The following is a 15,761-nucleotide window of genomic DNA, read 5'->3' as shown; positions in this document are numbered from 1 at the left end:
ATAGCATCAATCCAGCAGAAGAGAACACTGCTATAAATCACAGAGTCATAGCCTCCCACTTCACCTTTAAAATCATCTAAACCCAGCGTAAGAGCCCAGTTCTCTTTGAGCCTGTCTATAAGCACCTCTTATAAAAGCTTTATGTATTCAAAACACACGGTGTAAAAGAAAAATAACCACATTCACAGCATTGAGAATGGACAGGAGCTATAGTTTGTTTTTGTCACTAGCTCCACTTATGAGCAGCGTCTGCTGCCATGTGACACCTCACACTGGTTTTTAGGGGAAGTAAACAGATATGAAATACAGAGATGAAACTTGAGTAAAGACCATTGTTTAAAAAACAAAACACAATAGAACTAACAAATAGCCACACAAACCTCTTTTAAGACTGAAAAGACATTTTGAACATGTTGTGTTTTTGAGATGAGTTCATTTGGAGGAGGTAGAACCAGCCACTCTACTGTTCCCAGGCTTTTACTAGCATAGTCTGTCCCTGTTATGAGATAAAAATGATAAAGCACATAGAAATATTCTATTTCTACTTTACTACATTATTATTAGGGACAAACAACAAAACATCAGAAATCTGACTAAATCGCAGAGCATCTAAAGCAGGTCCTATGAAAACAAAGCCATAATTCAACAAGCAGTAAGTTTGTTTTTGTGAAAAGGTACTTAACAAACATTTTTTAAACACACCGCAATTGCTCTGAAAAAAACAAAAAATGTAGGGACAAAAGCAGAGATCTGAAGTGAGACAGGGTCTAACTGTCACAAAGAACAGGAGGAAGACAGTTCCAAAGTTTGGGGGCAGCTATGTTCAAACATTGACCACACATAGTAGAAAGTCTAAAAGAAGGCTTAGTAAAAGTCCAGGGGTGAAAGACAAAGAGAGGGACAATATGAAGGAATAAGCTCAGGGAGAAATGTAGGAGCCAGTCCCTGTAGTGCCTTAAAATGTAGAAGAATAATTTTGTACTTAATCCTAGACTCAACAGGAAGCCAATGCAATTGCTGAAGATGAGTAGTATGAGCTTTGCGCTTGATACAAAACTAATCATCCAACATCAGTACCTGTCCTTACTAATGCTTTTGTGTCCAATTAAAACAGGAAACAAATTCCATATAAAAAGCCTTTAATTCAGAAGTTGGAGGTGTACAAATATTTGACCATATAATGTGACTGATAATCTAAAGGGACCACTGTTGTTTTTCTGTTGTCGTATAAATACACATGTAAAATTCAAATGGTCAGTTTTTACATTTTTTCACTGGCCCCACATTCTCTCCTACTGTGTGTAGTAACCATGACCAGTTCAGTGATGTGAACGCCCCTGTCAGCTTGGACACAAAAGTTCAACCGGAGGTGGACGATGGTTCTTATTAAAGCCCAAAGTCTAAGTGGCAGATCCAAGCATCAAAACAAAAACAAAGCACTTCCACTTTGTCTGTCCTGCTCAAGGTCAGCTCCAGCCAGTCATCTTACTGACCTCGAATAATAATGAATCACAAGCAGAGGGCTGTTGAATATGTCTCTGTACAGCCAAGAAGACACAACACGGCGTCTTCAGTACGTACAGTAAAAACAATGTTCAGGAATACATTTCGGATAATCACTGCCTGCTGTCAAGTTTAAGTTGCATTAAAAAAATTCAAAAATTCAATGAGAATTTTTTTGTATTTTGGTGTGAAGTACAGATGCTGATTTTAAGAAATAATGTTTATTATTATTATTAGGATTATTAATTTAACAAACATAAAATGGCCTGTGGAGAACTAATGATACATTTTAGATCTTGTGTGTCTTTTTTTTTTTTTTACCAATGTGTAACACTCAATAGATAAATATAAACTGTGCTCTACTTTGCTTATTTTACACTGCAAAATCAATGCAATATGCCATTTGACCTGGGGTGTTTGGGTTTTTGCATTCAGCAGGTGATCTTAGTAATATATTTGTCCTTGTAGTTTATTCTGCATATGTAAAATTATCTTAAAATTACCCACACAAAAATACATTCCTCTAGGAGAAAAAGAATTACAACTGGATTTCAATTAGAATCATTCATTCGTTCATCTTCTGTAACCTCCTTGTCCTGATCAGGGTCACGGTGGGTCCAGAGCACATCCAGAATCACTGGGTGTAATGTAAGAACACACCCAGGACGGGGTGCCAGTGCATCGCAGGGCATCACACACTCACACCTGTTGACCAGTTCACAAAGCCAGTCCACCAAGGAAACCCATGCAGATACAGGGAGAACACACTAAACTCATCATAGACAGTAACTTAAGGCAAGGCTCAAACCCAGGGCCCTGGAACTGTGTTGCAGCAAATCTGTAGCGCTACTGTGCTGCCTATAAGAATCCTGAAGACAAATGACTATAGATCGCTACAGGATTATTATACAACTATAGATTTATATCAAATAAACCAACAAACAGATTAACACAGAATATTATACATTGTTAGACTGCATTATCAAATTACTATTTTTCAAAGGTTTGAAGCATTGTAATATTTCATAATGGAAAAAGAACCTGCTCTATCTTACAACTAACCAATATAAGCAGCTCCTTAAGGAGCTCTCTCCTTGCACTCGTCCCTGCTCTACTCCTTCACTTTAGATGCAATAGAAAGAGAAGCTATCTGTCACAGCAGCTACACAAGATAAAAGTCTTTAGGAGCCTGAGGTCTAAACGCCTTTCTTTTATCAAGTTGGACTCTTAAAAGCCACATGCTTGGATTAGCAATATAAAGAACTATATATTACTTGTAGAAGAGCTTAGTGTGCAGAAACCCAGCCCCTAAACATAAGTCAATTTATATTAGAGTTTCCATACATGCATTTTCTTGTTACTGTCAATATGCAAAAATGGTGCTTGCTAACAAATAACGCATAATGTACTGGAGCCAGCGCATCAATAACTGCATTTGAGCTTTAAAAGAAAATGCAAAAAGGGGGTGCATAAAGATGGCTCATATAAAATATATAACACATTAAACACAAAAACGTCAAAAATATGAAGCTGGCTCTTCGCTCGTGCGACAGTAAGCCCATTTATCTCCTTCCCAAGACTCAAAAGGAAATAAATAGCGTCCTGTCTCCTCCTGCATTTCATTGAGTTACACAGTCAGGTTTTCTCTTTATAGACGATGCTCATATCCAGACCTCCTGAGAAGGCACATCAGTGTAAGAGGCCAGTGGGGGGAGTGAGAAATGGAGCCGAGGCTGAGTAAATGGAGTACTTCTCACACAAGAGGAAAATAACTCAGATCCTGAGATCAAATGGCAGTCAGAAGGGATAAAAGTTCGTACAAACAGCCTGAAAAACAGCAACATTCTCTCAGTCTAACCAAAGCCTCTTACATCATGGCTTGGCCTCAGCGTAAAAGCTAGATTTGTTGCCAACAGGATTTTTTTAGAGCAATCCTGCACTCTAGTCCTGTAGGTTTGTAATGACTCAGTTACACTAAAAAGTATTAACATATTGATAAAGTATTGATATAATATAGACAGTACTTATACATGACATTTATTTCAGACAGTTAGAAAATTTCTAAATTAAATTTCCTCATGGCACTGCAGACAATTTAGCTCCTTTCAAGAAATAATTTTTGGAGCGTAGTATAAATATACATGTGAGTATATATTTATAAGATGAACTCACCTGAAAAGCCATATTTGAAAGGTGAATTATTTAAAAGGTGCCACTCCCAGTTCGTAAAGTAAAACCTAAGTGGAAAAAACAGCCTGTTTTGAATTGAATGATTTTGTGATGTCACAAAACCCATCACTACAGCATTCCAAACCTGTCCCATTCACATTTTAAGTTGAATGTAAGGGTTCTATGAGGAACACTTAACTGAATTAACATTTAGATCTGAGCCTTTAAAGTTTTTCTCCCCAAAAGTTGTTGATTTATTCACACATAGTTCGTTTTTGTCTCATAAATAGAAGTATGTGACATGTTTATTCATTCATTCTTGGTGTGTAACCCTTTATGCAGTTCAGGATATGGTAGGTCAGAAGCATAGCAAGAATAACAGGGCGCAAGGTAGACAAGTTAAACTAGAGTGACCAGACGTCCTCTTTTACCCGGACATGTCCTCTTTTTTAGACTTAAAAAAATGTCCGGGCGGAATTTCACAAACGTCCGGGATTTTGTTTTTCTATAAAGCTTACATAGAACTTCGAGAAGCGTTTCGTTCACAAACTAGTCCCGCCCTCCCCTACTCCGATTGGTTCGCTTGAATGAGAAGGGGGCGTGGGTGAAGTAGCCTAAAATCTTCGGATTGGACGATCTGACTCTAGAGCTACCGTTATTGGTCGATAACCTTCTCTGTAAACATTTAATTGGTCAGTCTGAGCGTCAGTAGTCCTTGTTTACCTCAGGCAAAGCTCATGTACCCACCCTCATCTCGAGCAGCTATGCCGAAAGGTAAATGTAAGTTCTCGGATGAATTAAAAAAGAAATTCCCATGTTCTCCCCTGTGTAGTAAATAAAGGTGTAAAGGACCTAAAAGCACACATAGGTTCAGCTAAGCATACAACGGCAGCTCTTCACTAACCCCGCCCCTCCCCCGCGACGTGTTCTCTTTTTCACAATCTCAGATCTGGTCACCCTAGTTAAACTTCAGCCACGTACAAACAACTGTCGTTTTTCCCCTTAAACACAACGCTCCACCTTAAAAACGCAGAGTTTATAACTGAGTTTCCCCACTATCGTAGAGGTTCCCTATTAATATTGGGTGGGGGAGACTCGAATGTAACCGCAGTATCGTTTAATGTCGATCAGAGGGCCGAAATATAAACTGCCAAACAGGATTAGAAGTCTGGCTAGAATGCATTCTTTTCTGTATATGACCTCTTGTATGACATTAAAAATTTAACGAAACTACCAAATCATCACATGAAACACAGGGTTTCTTACTTTTTTAGTTCTTCACGGTCTAGGTCTTCAGTTTATCATACGAATCATTTGATTCAGTTGAGCTGATTCAAATGTAAAGAAGTTCAGTCGATGAAACGTAAGACAATTTTACCCAGAGCAAAAAAAAAATCTATATAATTTCAAGATGCTTTGTTTGGAAGAGGAGTCCCTGGACACAGAAAGCAAATTGGCACTGTGTTACGCTCTCATTTTATACTTTATAATGGAAATACTGTCTGTTCAAAGGCAATGCATTTCTCTACTGGCTGTTTGGTGCCAGCTCCATGAGAAACTGTATTCTGAATACTATAACTGTATACGAATACGGTTTATGTTTTGCATTCTAAATACGTGATACAGTTACATATTGCTTTACTCCCCGTGTCCTACATAACGTTCATGGCCACTGACTGACTGTTGAAACTTGGCTTTAGATATTCTCCAGCTGGAAATGCTGATTGATCTCTGGCCTATTGAATCTGATCCTTACAACAGTTCTTGACACGCTCACGGTATGATATTATAGACTGCCGTACATGCACTGGAACTCCATTTTTCTTCATACATAGTGTTGTTGCTGTAGTGTGTACAGACCATTTGGAACTTGCAGCACTGATCATGCATTATTTGGAGGTAAGTCACCAGGGAAGCCAGTGTGGTTTGGAGGTTAGTTAGTGTGTAACCCCAATGATTGGGTGCAGGACATTTTTGAGCTTGTCCTGTATAATTTCATCTTCCTTGGTTTGCTGTTTTGCTCTGACCATGAGGAGGATGGGTCCCTGTTCTGAGTATTCGTTAGTGTTTCTTCCTCAGGTTCAGAGGGTGTTTCTCCTACCACAGTCACCTCAGTGAAGCTCACCTGGGGCTAGGGCCTGGAATCCTGAAAAGCTGCTTTGTGACACCACTCTACAGAACTGAATAGACTTGAATATGCTTTGAGGTCTACGTGATTGAAACAGACAAGAATACATGCAGTAAGTTTTTCTGTAACATTACTTCTAATAAGTCGAAAATGCCTCAAAAAACGCTAAAGGGGATGTTTAGAGTATATTCTGAGATACACAGTGACATATGTCTTTCCCACACACTCATGCAGTGTTCTGGAGCTGTTGTGTACCTAATGGTGGGGGGCACTGATGCTTTTTCCAGCATTTGCTCCCACAGGTCTGACATTCAAGATCGCTCAATTATGTATGAACAGCAAGCAATATCCTTTACCATCAAGCCCACACAACATATTTCATCTTCCTGGGCACAGATGCCCAATCAAATTCTCAGCGTAATTATGATGACTTATTAAAAATGGGCCCAAACACATTATTAGTAGGACTGTAGTTAGTCTCTGTGGTCAAAATTAGTGCACCATATTGCATGTGAATTACTTTAACTACTTTAAGTCAACCTGAAGATGTTCTCATCTCAAACTTCTGCAAAATCCAAAGAGGCCAGAGAGGAGGAGGAGGAGGAGGAGGAGGAGGCTGTAAAGGCACTTACTTGTTTGTGTATCATAAAGACGGTCTCGGGAAAGTGATGAATTTCTGGAGGCAACTGAGGTCACATGGAATAACGATAATGACACTGAAACAATTTATACAGTTGACTCATAACTAATGTTTTACCAGAAATGACAGAGACACCTTAATTAGTTAAAACAAATAATGCCACATTCATTAACACTGGGCTCTGGGGCATTATTCTGAAAAGACCAGCAGCTTCTCTACCAGCTCTTGCATGTTTGCGAGTAGTCCATTTCCTCTTTATTGCAAGTGCATTACCTTAGATTTAATCTTCTTATAACTTTTATTTCAAAGCAGGAAATTAAATTATCGCAAGATGAGTTTTGGGCAGTGCTGCAGCTTCAAGTAAAAGTCCACACGCCAGTTAGAACATGATAGAAAGTCCGAGGTTTTTAGTGTTTGAGTTGAAATTGTTGTATTGTGCCTCCTGTACAGTAGGGCAGCGTAATGGGAATACACAGCTCAGCAGAGAGAGAACATCTCAAACACCATGTTTATCTCCCACATAACATGCAGCCATTAAAAATACATGCTTGCCCCATCCATTATTCCCACTCCAAATGGCCAAAACTGGATTAAGGTTGAAGAATCCTTCTGTTTTAAAATAAATAAATAAGGCTCAGGCACTCAGAAATTCTTCTGCCTTTTTTATGGAGCAGGGAAAAATGCATGTGTTTGCAGACGGGCTGTCAACTCACAGGAACTGAGAGGAGCGCTCTAAATAGGTATAAATAAATCAGGCCTTTCTCAATTAGGGCCGCACATCTTTTCTGTTAATTCAAATGATTTTGTCACTATTCCGAGGCAGGGCATGTAATATTTAAACAACTCTCACTCTTTCAATGCCCAGGTGACTCCTCCCTCTCGGAAATGTTCTTCAGAAACCAACTCTTGTCAGATGCGATTTTGGTGTAAAGTTGGTAATTATAAGTAGCATCAGTCTGATGTGAAAAACCGTTAAAAAATTTAGCAACAAGAGACAAATGGAAAAATGCGTGCTGAAATAGGGAAAAGCGGCGCTATGTTCATAGTTTGCTCATGTATAATTTACACGGTTCACATCTAACAACTCTCACCCATTTTTTCACCCATGTCTGTGTGTACAATTTATTCTGTTCTTCAGCTTGTGTTTACTCATTTTGAGAGACCTGTGAAAATGCACTGTTTTTTGTTTTTTTTTGCCTTAATTTGCAAACAATCACCAGCAGTAGCCGAGCTGAGAGAAAAAATCATAAGAGGTGGTGATTTAAAACTGGGGGCAGAGGGCCTGGTTATTATTAACTCTTTTAAATGTATGGTATAGTGCAGTAAATATCTGTCAGATATAACCTACACTCTTAAAAATAAAGGTGTTACAAAAGGTTCTTTGAGCGATAGATAGAAGAACCACTTTTGGTTCCATTCATTCATTCGTAACCTCTTATCCAGTTCAGGGCCACCGCGGGTCTGGAGCCTACCCGGAATCATTGGGCGCAAGGCAGGAACTCACCCTGGAGGGGGCATCAATCCTTCACTCACACCTACGGACACTTTTGAGTCGCCAATCCACCTACCAACGTGTGTTTTTGGACCGGGGGAGGAAACAGTAGCATCTGGAGGAAACCCACACAGACACAGGGAAAACACACCAAACTCCTGGAGTGGTACTTGAGCCCACAACCTCCGGGTCCCTGGAGCTGTGTGACTGTGACACTGACCCACTTTTGGTTCCAGAGCCATTTTGAACCATCTTGGCCAATCAAGTGAAGAATTTTATACCTTTTATAGGTTCTTCACACTCAAACATCTCTTAAACAAACACAGTTCTTTATGGACCCAAACGTGGTTCTGCTATGTAATCTCTCTATTAACTTTTTGTAGCACCTTTACATTACATTACACCACAGAACAACAACATCATCGCTGTAAAGAAATAAATAGCAATCCTTATAGAACATGTAGTGAGTGAATACGTTAACAAATGCTTGATGGAACGTGAGTGATTGGGTGAAAAAGTGTCTTACAAGCCAATTCCATGAGGCGCATCTAAACACTTTTGACCACAACCTCTATAAAAGTCGTAGAATGAAAACATCTGCAGTCCAGACAGGATCAAATACAAAAATCCTGCATTCGAGTTCCAGAAACCGGTCAGAAGCAGGGCAGAGGAGCTGTGATCAATTTGTGCACAAACAAATTCCCATCTACAGTGGCTCAGCAAACACACTTCACATAATTAGCTGACCACTGGAGAAGGGGAGAGGGGACTCTCTCTCAAACGCTGCTGACCTGCACTTGTCATTACTGGCCACACAAGGACCAACAAACAACAACTTTCCTCCTGCTGTAATTGCCATATAATTCATTACACGTTGTGGAGTGGATTGACCTTCATGTAAACTTACATTTGCTAAGTTGCTGTTAATGACTAATGCTTTGATTAGCTTCCCCCTTTTGAGATGCCAAGCTAAGACCTTTCTGCTTTGTTGTGCTTTGGAGTTGAATAAAAGCTTCTCATCTACTGGTGTGAGAAAAGAGAAAAAATCCACTCACATAAACAGACCTTTTAATTAAGGTGGATTGTTTGTGGATTGTTTGTTATTGCAGTAAAATGTGTGAATTCAGCTTCAGTATCTAGCCATGGTGGCCACATGTTCAGTTGCGCCACCAGCATGCTTAAGCATAAAATGAAACGGGAGCTCTACATTTGGTTGAACAGGAATGGCTTTTGTGATCCAGAACTAATCATCCAACATCAGTAGCTGACCTCACTAATGCCTGAGTGGCAGCAAATCCTTACAGCAACGTTCTTTATATTTATTATAAAACCTGAAAGAATAGAGACAGTTACTGCAGAACAAAAGAGGCTTAAACCATTAATACACTTCATTCTAGAAGAAATGTCAGATGAGCCAGCTATGTACTGTATATTTAAATCACTGTATCAACAACAGCTCCAGCTAAAACTATTCTGTGTAAAATCAATAAATGAGTCTCAAAAATATTCTGTTGTTTTTCAGCTGGGTCATTTTTCATGCCTGGCTGATTGAAAGTGGTCTAGTCGCTTTCTGTGTTTTTTTTTTCCTGTTAGATTTAATGTAACCTTTGGCTTACTCTGACTCTGTATTAGATACATTGGTTGAGAAATGTGCAGTGTACCCTAGAAATGCGCATGTGAAAAAACAGGGAATGTATTAAATTAATGGGCCTTTTTGCCTCAGGGCAAAACTGGAAAAGGACCCCCCCTATGAGTTCATTTTTCACGGCTTTGGTTATGCACTCAACACCCTAATTGAATTTCAATGTTAAGTTTTAAAAAGTCTTTATTAGAGCGACTCTTGATGTAAATTGTATGTGATCTATCGAGGGACCTCCAGCCATTAAGTTGCTTTAATTGTGACAAGCTCTTTCTGCTCACCTCATGCTTTCAGGCTTATTCCATTTTTATTTTGATTGTCACATATTTTTTCAACTTGTACAGAGTCTGTTGGTCAGATTCAGACAAAGTACATATACTCAGACAATATTCATGAGGATTCTTCCTTGACTGTTGTCCTCGTAGCAGGTGGAGGGCTGTACGGGGTGGTCTGAGTCCACTGGAGCTCTGAGGTGTCACTCTGATTTTAATGGCATGTTCAGAAGCCAGCAAGAGGCAAGAAATCTTCTATATGGACATACCGTACATATTAAACTCATTAATAGACATATCTAACACACTTTACCAATAAAAGTCACACGTTACCAGGCCACACACAACACAGAGAAGACTGTGGAGTTTAAATGATGAGTATATATATATATACTGAAAAATGCTATATTTAAATTTGGCTCATTTATTTTAAAGCGCACCCTTAAAGATCCTCCAAATAATACATGTTCTTTATCAATTAAAGCTTGTTCCTAGAACAAAGTCCCAAGCACAGGAGTCTTGCAGAACAAGGGTTTTCTAAAGACACTTGCTGTCAACAAAACAGTCTTCGCTCTTCAAAACCTCACTGTCTCCATCTAGTGCTTCCACCAGCCCTCATTCTGTACTCCAGGCAATGAAATGTCTACACAGAACAAAACATTTCAGAATGTGCTGCACTTCTCCTCTCTTCATCGCAGGGCCTGCAGTGAGCTGTCAGACACAACGTCCACGCGGCCTCCGACAGACCCTCGTCTAATGTCAGAGGGGCATCTCCAGCTATTAGACTTTCTCAGCAGATACTGTCCCCTACAACCGTGCACAGCCCCGCCCCCCCAAAAACCCACAAACAACCAGCTTGCCTCCCAGTCACCATGCCACATCCACTCACATCAGCTCCTCACACTGACACTGCCGCAGAAAAATGGCCTTTTGTCACTCAAGACCCTCACACTTCCCCTGTTTTTATATGAAAAGAATACACAGTTTGGGACCGGCACTCTGACGGCTGACTCTGATGTCAAGGATGTGGGGTGTGCTTTTAGATGAAAGATGTAGTTACTGAGTTTCCTATTTTTCAAGTGTCTCCAGCCACAGCAAGGTGGGCCCAAACAGGATGGCGCTTCATCTGGGTTGAAGACTTTCAGCCACCAAAGCTCAAAAATAGCCTCTTAACCACACCATTATTAAGGTTTGTATATACATGCTGAAACCGAGACAGAATCTACCAGATAGTGTGAGCGGGAAGACGCTTGACCCAGTATTTCCTTTGTTGTTTGGTCAGGAAAGGGAAGGTTACTGTGAACCGGCACCAAGAGTAAATAATCCTGAGTTTCCATGGCAAAGTCACAAACACACCCTGCTGAAAACAAAGGATGAAAAGACAATAAATCTCATGATTGTCGATTCTGTTTAGTTTCCAAAGTGTTTTTGAGGGAAATTTGCTTTCAAAACAAGGGTACGTACATTTTTCCATGGTCAAGGGAAATCAGATGTTTCACTGCTTTATTTTTTTTTTCAGGGCCTTCTTCTAAACCTGGCCCTTTTGTACGTATTTTCCTGGCACTCCAGCGCTGATCTGTAATGGATATATATGGCTGTGTGTTTTGCCATTGTGTCAGAGAAAAGTTTTCCACTGTTTTGGGACTTTGGCGTGGTTTATATTTGAAGATATTGGAGACCACCTGAAATATAATATGCTCTAAATCAGAAATGACACTGAATTGCAGCATTATAATGATCTGTGGGGTGGAGGTGGGCATGTAGTTTAAATCATATTCTTCTGGTGCACTTTGTTCAAACAGAGGGAAACATACAGGTCCTACATTGTCAGAAAAGCCTGCCAGCATTGGGCTGAGGAACAGTGGAGCTGCATTCTCTAACAAAATGGATGGCCGTCCAATTCCTTTGGGACACCCCTGTGACAGTTGAACATCTTTCTCTCTGTTTTATTTATTTATTTATTTATTTATTAGAGCGTAGGCGATAGTCCAGAGAAGTCCCTGCATCTGTCATTGAGCCACCTCATTCTCACGGAGGAGAAACAGCTGGTTAGTGAAGTCCAGGTCGTCTTTATCGTTTTAATACATGAGCAAACATTGGAGCCTCCACAGCGGCTCATCTTTGCGCAGGCTTACGTGGCTTTTTGGAAGCTGAGAGACATGATTATTCAGAAGTAGTATTTTATCTTGGCAGTTTGTGGCTCTTTGTTTGCGTTTCTCTCAGGCTGGGGGATAAAAGAGCAGCCTTGGCGCACTGGCTCTGATTAAGATCTAATTGTTAACATTCAGCGGCCCTTATTATCTGCCTTGTGCCTTTTACACCAAACAGTCAGAGCTTTCACTAGAGCTGGCAATGGGCTGAGAGAGCGAGAGAGAGAGAGAGAGAGAGAGAGAGAGAGAGAGAGAGAGAATGGGAAAGAGACTAATTCTGCTACCGGTGCAGTACAGAAGGTACTAGTTAGCACCAAGGTGGCATGAGAAGAGCCCCCCGCCACTGACAACAACAACAGCAACAACAACAAACAAACAGGGATTGATGGTGAGTGTTTATTATCTGGTTTAATTGCTCGTCATCTGGAGGATCTGACAGTTGTGGTTAATGAGAGAGAGAGAGAGAGAGAGAGAGAGAGAGAGAGAGAGAGAGAGTGGGGAAGGGAGTGGGGGGTGGTATAGACTTGAGGAGCCATGGTTCATTTCTGCTCAACACAAACAGCAGACATAGCCCCACTCACTGCTCACAATATTACACAGAAAAAGTCTTAAAGCTGTGCTTGTGAGAATTTATCACATATTGTGTCAACCGTTAAACACACAGACACACACACACACACACAAACACATAGGGATCAGGCTGTATGCGGTAATCAGATGGTGAACACACACAGGATATCACAGAAACTGACCCCCTTCCTTCATCTCTCATCTGGACTCCAGGCTTGGCCAGGGTCCAACAAGGGACCTCCCAGACATTGTGCGATGTCACGCACACATCAGGCATCAGAGTTAAAACCACACAAAACCATCAGTCTTAAGAGCAGGCCTAGGAAACGCAGCTAATGTACTTCCAAAAATATTTGGACACCTGCGCCTAAAATATTTATTCTAAAATGAGAGGAAGATGAAATGTTCCAAGAGCATTATCGAGGTCAGGAACTGATGTTATCTTATCCCAAAAATACTGGATGAAACTCAATCACTCTAGAAAATGCAGAGCCATTCTTATACATAACCTATGTTTACAATTAGGCATAGTGAGTGTAAGATGTCGCGCAACTATTTCATTTCACACTGCTTTATGGAGATTTGAACGGTGCATGAACAATTGCTTGTCTGTGTCCACTAGATATATGGTGTAGAACTCACAAAATATAATGGACAGATGCTAGATCAGTTCAGAAACCTGGACATCAGCTCAGAACAGGCAACATCTATAGTGTACTGTAGGGAACTCCTTGCCCATATCATAGGTGCACTAACTCTCAACCTTTAGACCAGAGGCACAGTTGTCTGATGCAGAACTTGCATTGTACTGGTTAACAAACAATAAAGAGCAACACAAAACTTATTGCCATACCAGAGTGAAAAAGCAGTCTATATAAACAGCATAACAGAAGTCTGTAAAGTTGCTTAAAGCTATTTTTTATTTCTCCCCACTCGCCCTGATAAACATGAAAATGAAGCTCTGAGCTCCGGTATATCCAAATGTTTCTGCTTCAGGCACAGATGAAAACGCTTCGTCAGCCCCCACTCACCAAGCAAGGCATGAAGCCAGTAGAGGCCTCCACAAAAAAAGAAACAGAAAATGAAAAAAGAAAACACCCGCATTAATCTCATTCACAAATTTCCCATTGAGTGCTTTGGGCATGGTTCAAACATGCCATTTTGCTGCCTGCAACCCATTGCTCCAGCCCTGCTCCCACACATGGGAACCATTAGGAGCGCACAAGTTTGGCGAATGTCCCTAGCAACCAGCTGCATCTGTTTTTGTTTACCTTCATGCTCCTAGCCGATAATGCCATGAGCACATCTGCTACTGTGCGACGTAACCGTGGTTACATGCATGGTTGACCCGTGATTCTGTAATTACCCAGAGAGTGAGATGAAGAGGCAGAGTGTAACCACCAAAGCCCTGCCAGCTTCTCTCTCTCTCTCTCTCCCTCTCTCTGAGCCTTGCTCCTCACTGAGTTCTGTTCCTACGTCTGAGCCCTGCTCCTCTCCGAATGAAGAATCCTGCTTGCTTCTCTCTGAATCTTGTTCTGAGTATTAGGTCCTGACATTTTCCAGAGTCGTCCTTACACACATTGAGTATATAGCCAAAAATTTCATGTGTCAGAGCTGGAAATTTTCCACATGCTATAGGCATGGGGCGGTGCCTGTGTAGCATTACCTGTAAGGCATAGTATGAATTCATTGTGTTTCTCAGGAACATTTTCAGCTCTGTTCACACATGGGCTCACTCTGACATTACTCTGACTTTGTCCTACTGGGGCTGGCAGAACAAAGTCTGGGTAATGTCCAGTACAAATGCTATGGACATTTGCTTTGACGCATACAGCTCTCTGTGTGAAGTCCAGAAAAGTTAAGAAAAGTTACAGTGCATGTGTGAACAGGCCTGTTCTCTGCTGCTCTCTGAGTCCTACGCCTCTGTGATCTCCGCTCCTCATTGACTCCTTCTCCTCACTGTGATCTTTCTGAGCCTTGGTCATCTCTAGTTCCTGCTCCTCTCTAAACACACTTCCTGATTGAACCCTGCACACAGTGACACTGCTGTACAAAGGGCTTAATAAACTGCAGAAGGAAATAAATCTCTATGTTATATTTTACAGCATGTTGATATAAAGTCGTTTATATCAACAATTGTGAATTGTTCGCATTGTGTATTATTTATAAATTATAGACATTGGCCCAGCCCACTTTTTTATTATTTCAAATATAAAAACAACAAAACATGATGTTACAATTTTCTTAACTTTAAGTCAAGCAAACAGGGCACTTCCAAGTTTGGTGGTCTTTTAGAGAGTTGATATTAGTTGTCCTCAATCCAGATCTTGATCGTATAGACCATAAAGTTGTAGAAACACCCAGAGCAGCCACTGCATTGTGTAATGATTTGTGCAGGTAACACATGCTAAACTAATACTTATTAGCTGCATTAGCATAGCTCCGGAGAAGACAAAGGAACAACACACAAAAAATGTCTTGACTGATTTTGCATCTGTTTGATATTTGACCAAACTATTGTAGCAAACTAGCTCAAGATGACAAAATATGATTACTAGCATAACTAGCGGTCTACGTTTTGATTACACTTAGGTATGGCAAAGCCTTAGCAGAATCACAACATTTACTCTTAGTAGCATATCGAACACTTCCCATATGTCCAACCCAAGAAAGAGGTAGAAAAAACATGAAAGAGATTTTTAAGCTTAACAGATAGTGACAGTTAATGGCCAGCACAGAAAATATAATGGCTTGGAAGAACCACATGAAAGGCCTGGGATATTGGTGCACTTTGCGGGCGATATTGTGTTTCCTGTTCACAAGTTCATGTAGCAGATGCCAAACAAAAGCACAAGGACTGCCTCCCACCCATTCCTCTAGATTTATTACACCGTGTCCTATTGTTAATTATTTACGGCTTGGCCTGGAACGACAAATACACAAATGCACAGATGTATAATTACAATGAATGTCAAATCTACCCAAATGAACTGTTTAGTTACAAAAACTAAATTAGTTTGAACAGTTATGGTCAATATTTAGCCAACAAATGAAAGTCTAATAGGTGTGAAGTTCAATAGTATTCATGCTGTTCTTCTCCCAAATGTTCAGAATTTAAAAGAATCTCCTGCCTGAATTACATTAAAACAGTCTGCCCTTTCAGCAATCTAATTGAATGCAGTGAAGCATGGAGAATTG

Source organism: Hoplias malabaricus, chromosome 5 (genome assembly GCF_029633855.1).
Source record: "Hoplias malabaricus isolate fHopMal1 chromosome 5, fHopMal1.hap1, whole genome shotgun sequence".
Taxonomy (NCBI): domain Eukaryota; kingdom Metazoa; phylum Chordata; class Actinopteri; order Characiformes; family Erythrinidae; genus Hoplias; species Hoplias malabaricus.
The sequence above is the reverse complement of the archived record's forward strand: the minus strand, read 5'-3'. Positions refer to the sequence as shown.